This window comes from Panthera onca, chromosome B4 (assembly GCF_046562875.1).
Source record: "Panthera onca isolate mPanOnc1 chromosome B4, mPanOnc1 haplotype 2, whole genome shotgun sequence".
Taxonomy (NCBI): Eukaryota; Metazoa; Chordata; class Mammalia; order Carnivora; family Felidae; genus Panthera; species Panthera onca.
Genome location: NC_138345.1, coordinates 8791956 through 8812443, shown reverse-complemented (window position 1 = coordinate 8812443; position 20488 = coordinate 8791956). Strand labels below are relative to the sequence as shown.

Here is a 20488-nt window from a genome sequence, read left to right as displayed (position 1 = left end):
CCCCAAATTCAAAATAATTTAAATCTTACAAAGTAGTTTATCATAATGGTCTTAAATAGGAAATGACTGGAAAATCTTCAATTAAATAGAAGCTAAATACCGCATTTGTAAATAATTTCTAGGTAAAATAAGAAAAGGGAAATGAGAAACTATTTTGAGCTGAATCAAATGAAGTACAACTTATCACAATTTATGAATTTAACCGAAATGCTTATATTAGAAAGAAATTGATTCAAATGAATGATCTCTGCTTCCACTGTAGGAAACTAGAGGAGAAATTAAACCCCAAATACATAAAGAAAAGGAAGTCATATTTGTAAGAACATAAATAAATAAAATAGAGAAGATAAAACCATGAGAGAAAATTGGAGAATCCAAAAGCTGGTTTTTTTGAGGAGATCAACAAAATCAACAAGCCTTAAGTCAGACTGATCAGGAAAAAAATAGAGAAGACACAAAGTAACAACATCAATAATGAGTGAATAGCACTGCAGTAACACAGATTTTGCAAATATTCAAAAGATAAGTAAATAGTGGGTCCAACTTTATGTCACTGAGTTCAAACAACTTAGATGAACTGGGCAAGTTGCTTGAAAGACACAAAACTCCCAAAACTCACTTGGAAGAGACAGATATACCTGAACAGTCCTGTATCTATTAGAATATGAATTTGAGGCAAGTATCTTGCAGCAAAGAAAACTCCAGGCATGGTTGGCTCTACTGCTGAAAGCTCCCAGACATTTGAGAAAGAAATCATAGCACACCTTTCTAAATACTTCTAAACACTGCAGAGGTGGAATTGTCTACGCTTAGTCTGTGACCAAAAACGGAGATGCTAGATTATGAAAAACAAAGAACCCCCCCCCCAAAACAAACTCTCTCCTGAAGAATATCCATATTTAGTGTTTTGCATATATGTAACTTGCTAACAAATGAGCAAGAACAGGCCTTAAATACATAAAAAATAAAGACAAAACTGAAGAAAATTTCTGATTTATGAAGTTAAATCTTCTCTGAAAATTTGGAAGACTTCCAGACTCCTCCCTGCAAATGAGCCTATTTTAAAGACAATTACTCTAACCAAACACTTATCTGATTGATTTTCCAAAAACAAGAAATAGAATTTCCAAGTGAATTATTACATTGTTTTAATAGAACTGATCCAGACTTTTTTAGGGAACTAGAGTTTTTCAAAGTTTTGAGGGGAAAAATAAATTTTATTTTTGGTTTTATCTGATGGTATAAATCTGTGGAATAATATGAGGAAAGTATGTTTGAAAAGAGAATACCAATTTAAAACATAATCTTTCCTGATTATAAGATAAATTCTGTGAAGCATATGACATGATGTATGGAGAAATTCATTGATGACATCTTTAATGAGATAAAGTTTTTAAAAACAAGTATCTAAAAAAAAAAGACTGGTAGCAAAATGAATAAAACAAAAAAAAATGCTGTGAAGCATGAGTAAAGGGTCAGTCTACCTAAAGGTAGACTGACTTGAAACTCACTAAAACATCCAAGAGAAAGTAGAAATGGTCTTATTAAATCCAGATGCAGATGAAGAATCCAATTGATGAAGCGATAGACTTGCCGCTGAGGTGGATAGAGAGGATAAAGTTACAGACTAACAAACACATTCATGCTTACAAAACTCCTCATCAGTCATTTTAGAAAAGGAACCAAAACCAAAAATCCATATGCCGACTCAGAAAGCCCTTCCTGCTCTCCCACTTGATTACAGTTTTAGCCCTGTCTCCTGCCATGTTCCTAATGGGACGCCGGTTTCACTAACCTTTCAGTTCCGTTAATGGAACCCACTGCCCTCAACCCAGGCCCTCAGATAAGGATGTTCCCTGGACCCATACCGTTCTCTTCTGCTCATTCGCTGATCAATTCTTTCATATCCTTCGTATCCCAACTTAAAAGTGACTTGCTCCACTAGAACAAGTTCCCACTGCTATATAATGTTCCCACTGCTATATAATCCTGTTTAATTGTGACTTTCTTCCATAGCTTTTATGGTGCCATTACAAATTTTTGTAAGCATTTGATTCATGTCTGCCCCCTCTACTGAGCCCTGAACTCTTTTTTTTTTTTTTTAATTTTTTTTTCCAACTTTTTTTTTTTTTTATTTATTTTTGGGACAGAGAGAGACAGAGCATGAACGGGGGAGGGGCAGAGAAAGAGGGAGACACAGAACTGGAAGCAGGCTCCAGGCTCCTAACCATCAGCCCAGAGCCTGACGCGGGGCTCGAACTCACGGACCGCGAGATTGTGACCTGGCTGAAGTCGGACGCTTAACCGACTGCGCCACCCAGGGGCCCCAGCCCTGAACTCTTTGAAGGGTGGGTTATATCTCTACCCGTTGTGTCTCTACTGTTTGAGCTTAGACATGGCACAGAAGTAGGAATTAAAAAAAATATTTGACATGTTAATAAATAACAAAGAGAAGGGAGAAACAAACTGAATATACAATAATCAGACTAGAATGAATAACATAAACACAAAAAATGAAACATTAAAGACCAAGATAGACTTAGGTAGTAAGACAACTAGAATTCTGGTCCTCTCTCTTCAAAAAAGATCCCGAGACATTGAAGGAGTTGTCAGAGGGGTGGTTGATGGAGTGAAAAGATTTACTCTTCCCTGCAGATAATCTGACCTTCTTTGGTCTGTTGTATGCTACTAGTTATACTTTCTTTTTGCAGTGTGCTTTTCCATCACTTTCACACACCTTGCAGACACTCAATAGAAGATAACATTATGAGTAAGTAAATCGATGAGGGGCAGTGGTACAAGTTCTCCTCATGGCCGTGAATTCTACTCCATCTAAGAAAGAGCTTTAAGTGCAGTAATGATGCCATCAGGGCATATGTGATACTGCAGGAAGCTAAAGCACAACTCAAGACTCGTGTTGAGATCATTGACTTTCCTTAGTGTCGTTGGCATGATCCCCCCCGCTGGCAATGATATGTAACAGTAAGTGTGGGTAAAACTACTAGCTGAGAAACCATCCAGCTAGTTATAATAAAAGGTAAAGATTCTGTAACCACAGTCATTCTGTTCATGACCGGGTACACAGCTAATGAAACGTTGCTGTTGAATAGTTGTTGAGGGTCTGTCTGTAGTTTAGATCCACAACTTAGGGGAACAATCCAAATACTTAGTTTCCTTTCTTTTCGGATGTAACTTTATTATTTAAAACCACTGTGACCCAAGCCATCATATTTATAAGTAAGAGACTGTATCTTTATATATAATTTTAAATTAGTTTAATATTTATTATATAAAATTATTAAAAATTAAAATACCCCTCGTTTCCTATTTATATTCTAGAGTCTGAATTGCATTGGGGGAAAATTTACAACTATAGGTTCATAGAAACAATATCCTATAAGAAATTTTGTGTGTGCTTGTACACACATACAATTTACACTATTGTGCCATTTCAGAAAATATGTGGACTTCATTTATGGACAAGTTTACTTTTTTTTAAAAAATTTTTTAATGTTTATTTTTGAGAGAGAAAAGGAGTGCAATCCAGAGACAGGCAGAGGGAGAGGGAGACACAGAATCTGAAGCAGGCTGCAGGCTCTAAGCTGTCAGTCCAGAGCCCGATGTCGGGCTTGAACCCTCCAACTGTGAGAGGCACCCAGGCGCCCCATATAGACAAGTTTACTTTCGTTGAAACATTTCTTCTTTGTTAGTAGAAAGCCCACAGTTTCAGATGCTTCTCTGTATTATCCTTGGCCAAATAATGAGTCATCTTAAGCACAAGCGCAACTGATACAAAGACTCCAAGACTTATTTCCATTTTGTGGGCAAATGAAACAACCTTCTTTGTGGTTTTTATTTTATCTGGCACCATGCCTGGGATGATAGATTCTATGCAGAAGTAAGAGATATGTTTGATTACCTGCATTTTCCATACCGTATTTTAGGAACCCAAAGGAAGAACTTTAAGGAAACACCAACAGCTAAGCTGACATATACCACAGTGACTTATATGAAAACGGCTCCTTCACATCCTATCACAGATGAACTGCTCTAGAATACCGAAGACTGATTTCAGTTCCGGACAGTCAGGATGGGAATTGTATCTGTGATAATAATGGCACAAGACAGACAGAAGCTATTTTTAAAAGAATTGCCTGGAGGCCAGAGGCTTAGTCCCAAGAGGGGGGAAAAATCAGCATTTCCATCTTCACTTTTGAGTGTGGAGCTCTGACTTTCCCAGCCTGCAAACAGTAAAAGCTAAACCTACAAGGATTAGTAAAAATATGCCGCAGAGAATAGCAGGCAAAATGCAGCCAAACCATTCTCCACAGTGCATCATCTATAAATCTGTGGTTAATATCCGAACAGCTTCATGTGACAGAGAAAAGACCCAGTGTATACAAAGAACTTGTAGCTCATTATCCCCAGTCCATTGCATTGTTACCAGTTATTGCTTCTGAACAATGCATGCTCCTAACAACCAACCAAGTCATACATAATGCATTGTAGATTGGAAAACACATACCCAAACTAGTCATATTAAATCCACAACTCAAAATATAAACCCTTGGCTTATTTACATCCCTCCCCTTTTGACATCAGGATTCCAATTTTATTCATTTATTTACAAACATGGGCTTATCTGTTGGTCTTCAGAAGTAAAGATCATATCTCCAAGCAACAAGAACAAGCAAAAACAAAGAAGAAAACAAAAATACTTTAGCATGAGCTGAACTGCTCTTCTTCCAAATAAGTTTGATGTGAGGTAATCTCATTACTCTATAAAGGATCCCTTTCCTTCTCAGAGCTCACATCAAATAGCAAGAAACATCTGTGAACAGGGAGGAGGATAATTAGAGATCTAGGGAGAATTTCATAAACACAGGACACCATTCAGCCTGTGCATCTCAAAGACTCAGGAGCTGTTCATTCAATAGAGTAATAATCTTTTATTCAGTGCCATCCTTCCCACTCTTTCTAGAGAAACCTCTGCTGTTAAAATGCTTAATCTCCTTTGAAATAGAGATACTGAAGCCAGCATCAGAGTTAAAAGCAAAGATTGATAGTGCCTGTCAGAAAAATGAGGCATTTAAAAGTCAGGCATTAACCAGGGTTACTCTGTGTGTGGCTCTGTTGTCCTGGGGGCTGGGTGTAGTAGAAAGAAATACCGTAGTCCCTTCTAAATCTTCTGCAGTTTTGTTTTCTACACTGTTTTCACTCTTTAATAATTGAAAAGAACTTTTGGTTTGTTTAAATTAGAACAAGTAATACTAGTAAACATTTGTTGAGTACCTACATTTTCAGCTGTAAACACAATCTAAACAAGCGTGCATCGAGCATGTGGCTATTTGCTTTAGAAATCATATTCTCTACTAGGCAGTGTCCTGTTTTGGTCATCATGACCTTTATGGATAGACTTCTTGAGATAATCTTTCCATTCTTTACTCCAATTACTTGCTTCTTACTCACTCTTCAGTCTACAACAATTGAGCTGGTTTGTCCCAAACTAAAATCCAGATGATCAGCTTGTCAAATACAATTGACATTTCTAGATCGCAGTGTGTATAACTTTGCACAAGTACCACACGTTTCGGGAGTATTTTCGTTTTATACTCTCACTCCTTTTGCCTCCTCTGACTTAAACACTGTCAGTCAGCTAGCAGCTGTCTTTCCACTCCCGTGACTCCACATTTATGTGTGCTTATACATAGCACAGCTGGACAAACGTCTTCCCATCCTTTGCCTTCTAATCCCTTAGGGAACCCAGCACCTCCCTCCGCGTCCACACGTCAGCGTAGGGGGTCTACATCATTCTTTCCAGTGACTGAGGCATGCATGCTCTGTGAGGTATACAACCTCTCTGTTTCTGATGAACATTTAGGTTGTGCACACATTCTCATTTCTAAATGTTTCAGCGAGCATTTTTTAAAGTTTCTTTATTTACTGTTGAGAGATAGACTGAGAGAGTGTGTGCACAAGTGGGACGAGGGGCAGAGAGGGAGACACAGAATCCAAAGTGGGCTCCAGACAGAGCCGGACGCAGGGCTTGGACTCACTAACAGGGAGAACATGACCTGAGCTGAAGTTGGAGGCTTAACCAACTGAGCCACCCAGGCGCCCCAGTGAGCATTACTGAATGGGGTTGGTGAGTCATCGGTAATGCACTTCAAAAACCTTACAGGTATTACCCACTTGCCCACTCACCCCAGTCACTGACATAGAAGAATGTGCATCCACATTCCATCACACGAAACACGCATCTTTGTTATTGACTGGGTGATGGTGAAAAATATGTTCTTCCAATGATTATTAGTGAGATGAATCATCCTTTCATATATTTGCTCACTTTATTACATTGTTTTCTATTTTGTAATCATAGCATGGTTTGCCAATCATACTGAGATTGATTGTGGAGATTTTAACTTAAAGGACCTTAATCTTTTATCTTTTAGGTATTGCAAATATTTCTTACATTATGATGTTGACTTTTGAAGATTTAAATGTTGTACTGAGTTTTTTTTTGTTTTTTGTTTTTTGTTTGTTTTTTTAATGTTATATAATCATGTCTGGTAATCTTTCCCTTCATGATTCTTGGACTATGTGCCTGGCTTCAGAAGGTCATAAAATATTAGTTTACAGTTTATTCTACTACTTTTCTATTTTTTAAATGTTTTAATGTTTGTTTATTTTTGAGAGACAGAGCATGAGCAGGGGAGGGGCAGAAAGAGAGGGAAACACAGAATCCAAAGCAGGTTCCAGGCTCTGAGCTGTCAGCAGAGAACCCGAGGCGGAGCTCGAACTCACAAATGGTGAGATCATGATCTGAATCGAAGTCAGACACTTAGCTGACTGAACCGCCCACATGCCCCAGTTCTACTACTTTTCTAGTCTTTAATCCATCAGGACATTACTTTTACTCGTACATGTGTATATGCATACATTTACATATATACGTAAAAATGTGTGTGTGCATATATATATATACACACACATACATATATGAAATCAGCATTTTATTTTTTCTCCAAATGTGACAATATCATAAACCATTTATTGAATTACTTATAATTGCTCAGTGATTTTTAATATTATCTTTAGTACCAAAATTAGCATATGTCATAGGCCTTTGTATGAACACTCCATTTTTTGTGCTGACTTGTTTATGTCTTCTTGAATACCTGTTATTTCAGTTTTTGCATTTTAATATCTCATTTTCATAACTAGCAGGATATGATCATCATGCACATGTTTTCCAACATTGATTGACCCTTCTAATGGTTTTGCTTTCAATTTAATCTCACACCACTCACAAAAGTTAATATGAAAGGGATTAAAGACTTAAATAAGACCTGAATCTGTAAAATTCTTAGAAGAAAACAGAGGAAAATACTTCCTGAGATTGGTCTTGGCCACAATTGGTTGGGTATGACGCCAAAAGCACAAGCAACAAAAGCAAAACTTAATAAGTGAGACTATATCCAATTAAAAAGATTTTGTGCAGCAGAAGAAACAATCAACAAAATGAAAAGGCAGCCTATAGAATGGGAGAAAATATTTACAAACCAATCTATCTGATCAAGTGTTTAATATCTAAAATATATCAATTTATACAACTCATTACAAAACAAAACTCTGATTAAAGGGACAGAGCCTCTGAAGAGACATTTTTCCAAAGAAGACATACAGATGGCCAACAGGTACATGAAAAGGTGCTCAACAGCACTAATCATCAGGGAAATGCAAAACAAAGCCACAATGAGATATCATCTCCCTCTTGCTAGATTGGCTCTCATTAAAAGACAAGAGATAGTAAGAGTTGGTAAGGATATGAAGCAGACCCTTAGGTAGTATTGGTGGGGATGTAAATTGGTGTAGCCACTGTGTGAAACAGTATGGACATTCCTCAAAAGAATAAAAATAAAAATAGAACTGCCATATGATCCAGCAGGCCACAAAAACAGAATCTCAAAGGGACATTTGCAGTCCAATATCCTTTTATAGCATTATTCACAATAGCCAAGAGATGGAAACAACATAAATGTTTCTTAATGGATGAAGGGATAAAGAAAATGTGATGAATACATGCAATGGAGTATTATTTATCCATAAGTAACAAGGAAATTTTGTCATTTACAACAGCATGGATGAACCTTGAGGACAATATTGTATGTTAAATCAGACAAATAACAAATCTTCTCCTTATAGTTGGAATTTTAAAAGGCTTAACTCCTAGGGGTGCCTGGGTGGCTCAGTCAGTTAAGCATCTGACTCTTGGTTTGGGCTCAAGTCATGATCTCATAGTTTGTGGGTTTGAGCCCCACATCAGGCTCTGTGCTAACAGTTTGGGGTCTGCTTGGGATTCTCTCTCTTTCTCACTCTCTCTGCCCCTCCTCTTCTCGCTCTGTCTCAAAATAAACATACTTTAAAAAAAAAAAAAAAAGGCCAAACTCATAGAATGCTAAAAGAGCCTGGAGACCTGGGAATGGGAATATGTTGGTCAAAGCGTACACATTTGTAGTTGTAAATGAGTAATTCTGGTGACCTAATGTATAGTGATCGTAGTTAATAAAATTTGCTACACACTTGAAAGGTTCTAAGAGAGTAGATAAATATTCTTACCACACACACACACACACACACACAAAGGTAATCACATGTGATGTGATTGAGTTGTTAGCTAATGCTACCATGGTAATCATTTTGTAATATATAAGTGTATCAAATCAACACTTTGTACACCTTAAATTTATACAATGGTATATGTCAGATATATCCTGATAAAGGTGGAAAAAGGAAAAAAAAGTTTCCTTCAAAAAAAAAGATTCAGAGAGCTTTAAACCCAACTTCTTCTGGATTTCCAATTTGAAAGAAAATCTCGGGGTGCCTGGGTGGCTCAGTCGGTTGGCCAATGGACTTTGACTCAGATCGTGATCTCATGGTTCATGGTTTCGAGCCCTGCATCGGGCTCTATGCTGACAGCTCAGAGCCTGGAGCCTGCTTCTGATTCTGTCTGTCTCACTCTCTCTCTGACCCCCACCCCTGCCCAATGGTGCTTCGTCTCTGTCTATCTCTCAAAAATAAATAAATGCAAAAAAAAAAAAAAAAAAAGAAAATCTATATAGTAACTGGAGCTGAGATTTTGTTCAAAATATAAGCTGGGTCTTTGTTTCCAGACTGTCTTCTTCAGCTCAACGTGTCAATAAGGAATGACAATTAGACAGTCAAACTTAATGGACATGAGAGTATGCTGGACCCATAGAATGAACTAAAAATGAAAAAAGTCAATGAAAAAAAATAAAGATCAATTTATGTCTATGAAAGCACAGAATTTTACATCTATAAAAGTATGGAATAATATTTTGTTATAGTCATATAGAATATTATTTGGTATTTTTAAATTATAGTATTTGCCTTGCCATATCTCAGTCATGGTTGATTGATTTTAATTAGTTTATCAATCTGACGTTTACCAAAGAAATAGAATACTTATTTTTTACATTTTTTTATGTTTATTTTTGAGAGAGAGAGAGAGCGCCAACAGGGGAGGGGCAGAGAGAGTGGGAGGCAAAGAATCTCAAGCAGGCTCCAGGATCTGAGCTGTCAGCACAGAGCCCGATTGGGGATTCGAACTCAGGAACCACAAGATCATGACCTGAGCTGAAGTCAGACGCTTAACCGACTGAGCCACCCAGGCGCCCATAAAGAAATAGAATACTTTTATCTATGTAGTCTGGGAAGGTTCTGGAAAGAGAGAGTAGCTGCTCCTATCTAGTCACTGTTTTACTTACTAATTTCTCTCCCACTGCTCCTATTATCCAGTTTCTACACTCAATGCCTTTTAGGATGACCCACTACCATTTCACCAATGCTGTGACGACCTTATTTAAGGATACTCATTTCCCATTCTCCTCCTTATTGTCTATAGAAATGTATGATTCTCTAGGTTACAGGGGGTCCTCAGGCCAGACCTAGGAAGCCTTTGCCACTGCTAATTGATCTGCCAATGCAAATGCAGTCTGGCCTGAATCACGGTCTCATAAGCGGATCCATTGCTATTCTTTGCTCTGAGAGCTCCGAGAAGGTGAGCACAATGAAGGAGTAAGGTTTCTGGTGATCTGAGGGCTTCTGCCTGGCTTGCACAGTACAGTCAAATAATTACTGGAATACATGTGAAAGAAGTTGTGATATTTCCTGCAAGAAGGAAGAGCTCTTCTGTCAGCTTCTACCCTTATACTACTCCTGGCTACCAGATTAGGGCTTAAAGGCTTATACAGTCCTTCAATTTTGGAAGTTTTCCCTAAATACAACTTCGCTTATTTCCCACATCTGCATTTTCTGGGAATAAACAGTTCATCATGGACTCCTTCAGATGTCTGCAGAGCCTTCCTGAATCTGCACCAAATAACCATAACCAGATTTGCTAAATGGATAAAGAAGGCTTCTGGAAGGATTTCAGAGGCATCAGGTGAAAACATTTAAAGGCCAACAGACTCAGTAAGCAGGAATGTCAGTTCCTTTGACACCCCAGGGTATTCAGACCCTTGAAGAAATTTGTAAATGTGAAACAAAAGTCCAAAGAGCATACAATGCAATGACAAAAACTTTCACTGTCCCCCAAAAAGCCGAATAGATAAAGGAAGTCCACTTTACCTGCTCTGCTACACACACACACAAACCAAGTGTTCTTTTCTTTTTTTTTTTTTTAAGTTTATTTATTTTTCACAGAGAGAGAGAGAGAGAGAGAGCATGAACAGGGGAGGGTCAGAGAGAGGGAGACACAGAATCCGAAGCAGGCTCCAGGCTCTGGCCCTCAGCACAGAGCCAGACATGGGGCTCGAACTCACAGACTGAGAGATCATGACCTGAGCCGAAGTCGGACGCTCAACCAACTGAGCCACCCAGGTGCCCCCCAAGTGTTCTTTTCAAGTAGAGAAGGACAGAGAAAAATATTCTTTAGTTTGATTACTTTTTTTTAACCTCATGACTCTATACACTTGAGTTTTTATGGGAAAAGAGTAGGAATGTGTTAAGAATGGATAGAGATGGTGATAAAAATCAGAAGCGTTAACAGTCATAGTATTGGCTTCTGAATGTTGTTGTTCCTTCCAGCCTCTCTCTTCCACTTAGAGGTCACAGGAGATGAGGGACCTCTGATTCTGAGAAAAGCTAGTCAGGGTTAGCTTCTTTCTTCTCGCCACTGTGCACGAATTCTGCAAAATTAGATTAAAAAAAAACAGGTGCTGCCCTGACAGTCTATAGACAAGCTGAACTGTCCAGTTGAGGACCAAACAGACAAATCCCAAAAGGGATTGTTTTTCCTTTTATCGACAGGATAGGAAAGATTTATCGCAGTGTTGAAATAAATTGTTGAAAATCTATTTCTTAAGAAGTCTACAGTGATCTTTGTCAATCTGACTTCTGTGCACACAAGAATGCAAAATTTCTGTATAGAACTATTAATAGAACAAACGACTTGTTTTTTAAATTCTCCTTTAGTTTAACCTTTTTTTTTTTTTTTAACACAAGTTTAGATACTTGCCTTCAAGATGGAGAAAATAAGCTAGTGATTTCCTTCCACAGAAGTCTTGAAAGGTCTTCAGCAATGTTTAGTTTTCTAGTATGCCACTCATTGAAATTAACTCTTTGGGGATTCTTTAGAAAAAGATATTCTTAAATTATAGAGGTGCTACTACATGTTAGGATTTGTTTATTTAGGTCTTAAATTTCTACAAAACATCACTCTTGGAAAATGTCAGTGTATTGATTATCTTCCTCAGAATGATGCCATCCCCTTTTATTAGACCATGTCTAGGAGGCAATGAAAATTGATCTTATCTTATGTGACATTCAGAAAAACAGTCTAGAAAAGTAGGAGAAAAAAGAATCCAGAAGTTATTTAAAGCAATGTTGTAACCTCAATAATCACTTATATCAGTTCTGCAACTGCACAAATATTTCTTGGTCCTAAACTTTTGCTTTATTTAATAAAATCACTGAAATTAGATTAAAATTAGGTATTATATCATATTCCTGTACTAATTGGTACAGTTCTTTTTTTTATGTTTATTTTTGAGAGAGAAAGAGAGTACGAATGGGGGAGGGGCAGAGAGAGGGAGAGCCGGAATCTGAAGCAGGCTCCAGGCTCTGAGCCGTCAGCACAGAGCCCAGCGTGAGACCCAAACCCAGGAACCGAACAGTGAGATCATGACCTGAGCTGAATTCGGGCACTTAACTGACTGGGCCACCCAGGCGCCCCTGGTACAGTTCTTTCTTAACTACTCAGCGATATCAGTAAATGTTAGTTTATGTTTATTGTGGGAAGCTGAAGAAAAAAAATAATTAAAATAATGAAATTGAAAATCAAAGAATGTTAAAGTTTCAAGCATGAGACAAATGATCAAAGTGACTGCATATTTTCCTTTGGGAATCTGATTTACCAGAATTTGTGGTGAGGTCCTCTTTGATGGTGCTGGCAATAACAATGGATGCAATAATGAAAGGAGGTGAGGTGTTCTTACTAACATGTGGAGGAGAGGAATTAAATTCACCAAAGTCTAAGAGGGATCCTGGCCCTCTAGTGCACAACCTCATGTTGAATATACCTGAAGCTTGAAATCAGAGACCAAATACAACAGAGGGAATCTTTTCCCCACCAGTTCCCTCTACCTTAGCCTGCTTACTTAGCTTTTTTATTTGTATTTTTTAAGTCAAATTATGCAGGAGTAGTTGTAAATTATAGACTCCTGTAATGGGGTGAATTTTGCTTATCTGAAATTCATATAAACCTCAGGATTTGACCTTATTTGGAAAAGGGGTTGTTGCAGATGTAGTTATTTAAAAAGAAGTTATACTGGGCTGAGATTGACTTCTGGTCCACTGTGACTGTGTCCTTATAACAAAGGGATATTTGGACACAGACAGATGTGCAGGGGACGGTACCTTCAAACCTCTAGAAGCTTAGAGGAAAGGTATGGAAGAGATTCTCCCTCATAGCCCTCATGAGGAGCCCTTGCAGAATTCTTCATCTCAAACTTCTAGGTCTCAGAACTGCAAGACAATACATTTTCGATGTTGAAGCTGCTTACTATGTGGTGCTTTGTCAAGAAAGCCCTAGAAAACTACTGTAACTCTCTAGACATAGTCTCTCTGTATTACATTTCCCAAACTTATCTGATCATCAGAATTATTTGTAACTTATAAAAAGTATAAACTCTGGTGGAAACCTTCACAACAGATTCCAATTCATTATGTTTGGGGTGGGCCTAGAAATCTTTATTACAACAAAATAACAATCAAACTACAAAGCTCTGGTCTGGGAGCACCTGGGTGGCTCAGTTGGTTGTGTGCCCAACTCGATTTTGGTTCAGGTCGTGATCCCAGGGTCATGGAATGGAGCCCAGAATCAGGCTCTGAGCTGAGTGGGGAACCTGCTTAAGATTCTTTCTCTCTCTCTTTGTCTTCCCCTCTTTTGTGCTTACATGCACTCTCTCACAAATAAAACAAACAAACAAACAAACAAAAACCCTGGTCTGTGATTCTGATGCAAAGTTAGATTTGAGAACCTCTATTCAAGAAAACAGTATTGAGAGAAGTTTTCAAGTGAAAAAAAAAAAGTTCTAGTTCTCTAATTTACTTGGTGAGGTTAAAAAATTATAATTTTTGTTTCTAGGCCTTAATTGTCTCTTCTGCAAAAGGAGAAAGTTGGGGGCACTTGGGTGGCTCAGTTGGTTGAGTGGCTGACTTTGACTCAGGTCATGATCTTGCAATTCATGAGTTCACACCCCACATGGGCTTGCTGCTGTCAGTGCAAAGCCCACTTCAGATCCTCTGTCCCCCTCTCTCTCTGCACCTCGCCCACTTGTGCTCTCTCTCTCAAAAATAAATAAAACCTTTTTTTAAAGAGAAAGTTGGACCTTATAAAAAGCAGAAATTGGTAGTCAGTGGTGTTATCATTAATACTTGTCTATTTTGATCAATAACAAGGATATGCACAGTGTTTAGGGGCAGCCATTGTTCAGTAGGTTGCTCTGGCTTTTCCAGAGCTGGGTTGGTCCTCCCCCAACTCCGCAAGTCCTTCAAGCCTGGTGGAGGGGACCAGTCGCTGGCTCTGAGCACTCAGTGGTCCTTGGGGCAAGCCACCATGAGCAAATGAAAGGCACCACAGGAGATGCTTAGTGGGGGAGTCACCAACATGCTCACAGAACTTGCAGACTTTGAGAAGAAGGTGAACCAGGCCATCCATAAGTACAATGCTTACCGAAAAGTAGCATCTGTGATAGCAAATACCGTACAAAGTAAAGAGTGAAGCAGAAGCTAAGAAATTGCCTGAAGTAGTAACAAAAATTGCTGACAAGATTGATACGTTTTAGTGACTGAAAAATTGTAAAAGCTGGAGAAGATTCAGTAGGATGATACGAGTTCATCTATCAACTTACTGACTCAGGTTGGTGGCGTTGGTCCATCTGCTGCAAGGAAGTTTACAGATGAAAGAATTTAAACATTAGAAGGTCTCGGAAAAAAAATGAAAATTAGTTGAACCTTGATCAGTGAATTGGCCTGAAATATTTTGAGGAGTTTGAGAAAAGAATTTATCCTGAAGAGATGTTACAAAAGCAAGACATTGTACTATTTGAAGTTTAAGAAGTGGATTCTGAGGGGCGCCTGGGTGGCTCAGTCGGTTAAGCATCTGACTCTTGATTTTGGCTCAGGTCATGATCTCATGGCTTGTGAGTGCACTGACAGTGCAGAACCTGCTTGGGATATTCTCTCTCTCTCTCTCTCTCTCTCTCTCTCTCTCTGTGTGTGTGTGTGTGTGTGTGTGTGTGCGTGTGTGTGTCTATCCTTTGCCGGCTTGCACTCTCAAGAAAAAAAAAGTGGATCCTGAATACGTTATAACAGTCTGTGGCAGTTTCAGAAGAGGTGAAGCGTTCATTGATGATATGGATGTCCTTCTGACCCATCCGAGCTTTACCTCTGAATCAACCAAACAGCCAAAGCTGTTACATTGTGTTATGGAGCAGTTATAGAAGGTCCGTTTTATTACAAGTACTCTGTCAAAAGGTAAAACAAAGTTCATGAGTGTTTTCTAGCTTCCCAGTAAAAATGATGAAAAGGAGTATGGATACAGGAGAATTGATACAAGGTTGATACCCAAGGATCAATATTACTGTGATGTTCTCTGTTTCACTGGGAGTGATATTTTGAATAAGAATAGGAGAGCTCATGCCCTAGAAAGGGCTCTTCAATCAGTGAATACACAGTCTATCCCTGGGGAGTCACTGGAGCTGCTGGAGAGCCTCTATCAGTAGATAGTGAGGCATCTTTGACTACATCCAGTGGAAATACCAAGCACCCAAGGATCGAAGTGAATGGTCCTATTCTTCATCCCAGGCACAGCTCAGCTCAACAGGAATCTTGATTTCTTTCTTAACCTTTGGTATGTAAGGGTCTCTGGTGTTTTTAAATGATTGTTTCTTCTTCATGCTATAGCTTGCACTGTACTCAATAAAGCCTCTTGTACTATTAAAAAAAAAAAAAGACTACGGTGTTTCATCCGCCATCATGCAGGTGCCAGTTAGTAACCACCATTTCCCTTCATAGGTCAGGTTTCCCATGAAACAGACTCTGAGTTGAAGTACACGTGGCTTGTTGGAGAATGAAGAAATTAGGCAGACAGAGAGGTAGAACTATCATGGAGTCACCACTGTGCTCTCAGACAATCCCACCATTGACCCTTGAGCTGAGGTATGCCTTTCGAGATGCCTTCTCAATGGAGTTGAGTGGACACAGACTGTGGACCTCCATATGTAGCAGCTATCCCTTGCCTGTGGGTTGCTTTCAGAGAAGGAGCAGGGCCTGGGTGAGGCAGCTTCCTTCAGTTGAAGAAAATTTTTAGCTAGGAACCAGACTGAGGGAGGTCAGCAGTCATTGGTCTCCATAGCTGGTGAAAGGAGTTTTTCAGTCCCAAAGATGAGTGGTCTCTTGGAGGCTCATCCCAGCATCTGATACTATTTACCTCTTGTACCAGTTGACTCTACTTGCTTTGTATATTGGCTCGGTCTGAGAACAGCTGCCCCAGGACTGTGGTGGTTCTGCCCTCCTAGGCTATATAAAGAAGTAGAAGATGAGTTGGATGAACTATACCCCTCACCTCTTCGAGCTTACACCCTGATATTTGTGATCTCTTCCCTCTTATCATCCAAAATTTCTTCACCTGTTGTTCCTGCCTCTGCTGGGCTTTGTGAATTGCCTGGGGACATAAGTTCTGACCACCCAGGCATTTTCAGGCCATGGCCACTGCACTGCTCCCTTTACCATCATCATTGGACAAAGAAATGCCAAGAACTGTCCTCTGGGAATCACCTGGAATCCTGAGTGATACACCACAGTACTTGCTATTGTCTTAAGATTGTTTTACTTTTATTTTTTCCTAACATTGGTATGCATATATAGGATATTTATACTCCCTGCTCTTTACATAATGAAGGTGGGGAAAAGACCATAGTTACTATATGTGGAACTTTCACGGGAGAAACATTTGAGGATTCCTCCCATGATATGTTTCTCTTATGTGAATGTGAAGATTGTTGTTGTAAATAGCTAGGTTCTCAATTTCTTGGAAGCAGCTGTGATGGCAGACAGCAAAAACTGGGGCACTGTCACCTGTCACATGAGAGAAGTGGTTTTTTCTCATTTTTATATCATCTTTATCCAGAATTAATGTTGGAACTAGCTGGGAAAGATTCAAGCACTGTCTCACATTGTGAGATACGTAATATTAATTTTTTAAAATCCCCTGTTTTACATGCTAAATTATCTATCTTAAGCTATCCTAGGACTCCAAAGCGACATAGCTACTCAGGCTCAGATACTGGTAATAAACATGAACATTAATTCCATATTATATATTATATTTAATTCCATATTATATATATTTTAAAGAGAACTATCTATCAAGGCCCCAATATCACTAGCATGAAGGGAAAGGAAATGTGATCCAAACAACTCAAATATTTTGTTCTTTATGTTTTTACCTTCTCTGGATTTGAGAAGTATATTCTACCTTGTAAACCCACAAAGCCTTAGAGGATAACTCTAAGTGATTGGTTTATCACTCTGTCATGTTGGCAAAGTTTATTTCCAAACGTTAACAAGAAAGCACATGATTACATGTTGCAATAAATAGGAAATATGTTCCCTAGTGAAAATGAAACATCTTTGTATATACTACCCTAATCATTTCTCTCAAGGTTCCTTACAGCATTTTATCAATCTTAAGCTTAAAACCAGTGATGAATCTCAGTCCTGTTCCTCACATGTAGTTGAATAGTTTCTCTCTTTTTAATATTTATTTTTGACAGAGAGATAGAGCAAATGAGGGGCAGAGAGAGGGAGAGGGAGGGAGACAGAGGATCCAAAGTGGGCTCTGTGCTGACAGTAGAGAGCCTAGTGTGGGACTTGTACTCACGAACCGTGAGATCATGATCTGAGCCGAAGTCGGATGCCTAATCCGACTGAGCCACCCAAGTGCCCCAAATAGCTTCTTTTTTCTATGAGGAGCCACTTTTATGTTTACCTTACTGAATGCAAATTATAAACAAAGTGCATTCCAAAATATCCTTCTGTTAATCAGACATTTCATGCTCAGAACATATTTGCCTAAGGGTCAAAGTTGTATTTAATGCTTTTATAAATCAATTTTTCAAGACCTATTTTCTCACATGGCTAATGATGTAAACATAACCGCAACATCATATATAAATAATACTATTAAAAAACATTTTGTGAACCAAGTTTTAAATTATGTGAACAAATTTTGTGGTCTAATCCCAGTGCTGAGCTATTATAATACTGTGTTTCTTAGGAAAAATGCATTTTGAATTTCAAACAAACCTTGTCACGAAAAACAAACAAGTAATACCCATCCTTTTTTCATGCCTTCCTTCCCTCACTTCTTTCATTTTCCCACTCTCTTCCTTGAAATCCTTCTCTTTCTTCCTTCTTTAAATAATTATTGAGATTGAATTATGTGTTTGGTCCTGTGCCAGGCTCTGGAGGTACACAAATGAGAGGAGCTACCCTTCCCTTAAAGAGCTTGCAGTGGTAAGCTAGGCAAAAACATATGTAAGTAGCAAGTGTGTGATTGAACCCCTGCAATACAGTGTGCTAAGCATAATGGCAAGAAGATGCATTTATATATTTTTTTCTTTTTGTTAAATATGACTAATAGAACATTTAAAATTACATATGTAGTCCACATTTTGTTTCTACCGAACAGAACTGAATTAGAATATGGACTTTTTAAAAATGTTTATGTATCTATTGCTCTTAAAAAAATAAATCCAAGTTAGTTAACATATAGTGTAATAATAATTTCAGGAATAGAATTTAGTGATTCATCACTTACATATAACACCCACTGCTCATCCCAATAAGTACCCTCCTTATTGCCCATCCCGCATTTAGCCCATCCCCCCACACAACAGCCCTCCAGCAACCTTCTGTATTAAGTTAGTTCTCTGTATTTAAGAGACTGTTATGTTTGTTTCCCTCTCTGTTTTTATATTATTTTTGCTTCACTTCCCTTATGTTCATCTGTTTTGTATCTTAAATTCTACGTGAGAGAAATCATATATTTGTCTTTACCTGACTGACGTATTTCAGTTAGCATAATACACTCTGGTTCCATCCATTGTTGTTGCAAATGGAAAGATCTCATTCTTTTTGATTGCTGAGTAATATTCCATGGTATATATACACTACATCTTTTTTATCCATTCATCAGTCAATGGACATTTGAGGTATATCCATACTTTGTCTATTGTCAATGGACATTGTAAACATTGGGGTGCATATGCCCCTTCAAATCAGCACTCCTATATCCTTTGGATAGATATCTATTAGTGCAATTGCTGGGTCATAGTGCAGTTCTATACTTAATTTTTTGAAGAACGTCCATATTTTTTCCAGAGTGGCTGCACCAGTTTGCATTCCCACCAGCAGTGCAAAAGGGCTCCTCTTTCTCCACATCCTCACCAACATCTATTGTTGCCTGACTTGTTAATGTGAGCCATTCTGACAGGTGTGAGGTGGTATCTCATTGTGGTTTTGATTTGGATTTCCCTGATGGTGAGTGATGTTGAGCATTTTTTCATGTGTCGGCTGGCCATCTAGATGTCTTTGGAGAAGTGGTCTATTCATGTCTTTTTCCCATTTCTTCACTGGATTATTTGTTTTTTGGGTGTTGAGTTTGAGAAGTTCTGTATAGATTTTGGATACTAACCCTTTATCCGATATGTCATTTGCAAATTTTTTTTCCCATTCCACCAGTTGCCTTTTAGTTTTGCTGATTGTTTCCTTCACTGTGCAGAAGCTTTTAATCTTGATGAGGTCCTAATAGTTAAATTTTGCTTTTGTTTACCTTGCCTCCAGAAACATGTCAAGTAAGAAGTTGCTGTGGCTGAGGTCGGAGAGGTCGTTGCCTGTTTTATCCTCTAGGATTTTGATGGCTTTCTGCCTTACATTTAGGTCTTTCATCCATTTTGAGTTTATTTTGTGTATGATGTAAGAAGGTGGTCCCCATTCATTTTTCTGCATGTTGTCCAGTTTTCCTACCACCATTTGCTGAAGAGATGGGGTTTTTCCATTGGATATCCTTTACTGCATTGTCAAAGATTAGTTGGCCATACATTTTTGTGGGTCCATCTCTGGGTTGTCTGTTGTGTTCCATTGATCTATGTGTCTGTTCTTGTGCTACTACCATACTGTCTTGATGATTACAGATTCGTAATACAGCTTGAATGTCCAGAATTATAATGCTTACAGCTTTGGTTTTCTTTTTCAGAATTGCTTTGGCTATCCAGGGTCTTTTCTGGTTCCATACAAATGTTAGGATTGTTTGTTCTGGCTTTGAGAAGAATGCTGGTGCAATTTTGATTGGGGATGCATTGAATATGTAGATTGCTTTGGGTAGTATCAACATTTTAACAACATTTGTTCTTCCAATCCATGAACATGGAATGTGTTTCCATTTGTATGTGTGTGTGCTGTCTTCAATTACTTTCATAAACTTTGTATAGTTTTCAGTGTATAGATTTTTCACCTCTTCGTTAGGTTTATTCCAGGTATTTTATGTTTTTCGGTGCAGTTATAAATGGGATCAATTCCTTGATTTCTCTTTCTGCTGCTTCATTATTGTTGTATAGAAATGCAAGGGATTTCTGTATATTGATTTTATATTCTGCAACTTTCCTGAATTCACAGATCAGTTGCAGCAGCTTTTTGGTGGAGTCTTTTGGGTTTTCCACATCATGTCATCTGTGAAGAGTGTACGTTTGACGTCCTCCTTGCCACTTTGCATGCCTTTTGTTTCTTTGTGTTGTCTTATTTCTGAGGCTAGGACTTCCAACACTATGTTGAATAACAGTGGTGAGAGTGGACATCCTTGTCATGTTCCTGATCTTAGGGGGAAAACTCTGTTTTTCCCCAT

General features: G+C 38.4%; 1 pseudogene; it reads left to right on the top strand.

The window, feature by feature from the left end:
• The first annotated feature begins 14140 nt into the window (after positions 1-14140).
• LOC132695434 (DNA polymerase beta pseudogene) lies at positions 14141-15444 on the top strand (annotated as a pseudogene).
• The last annotated feature ends 5044 nt before the right edge of the window (positions 15445-20488 follow it).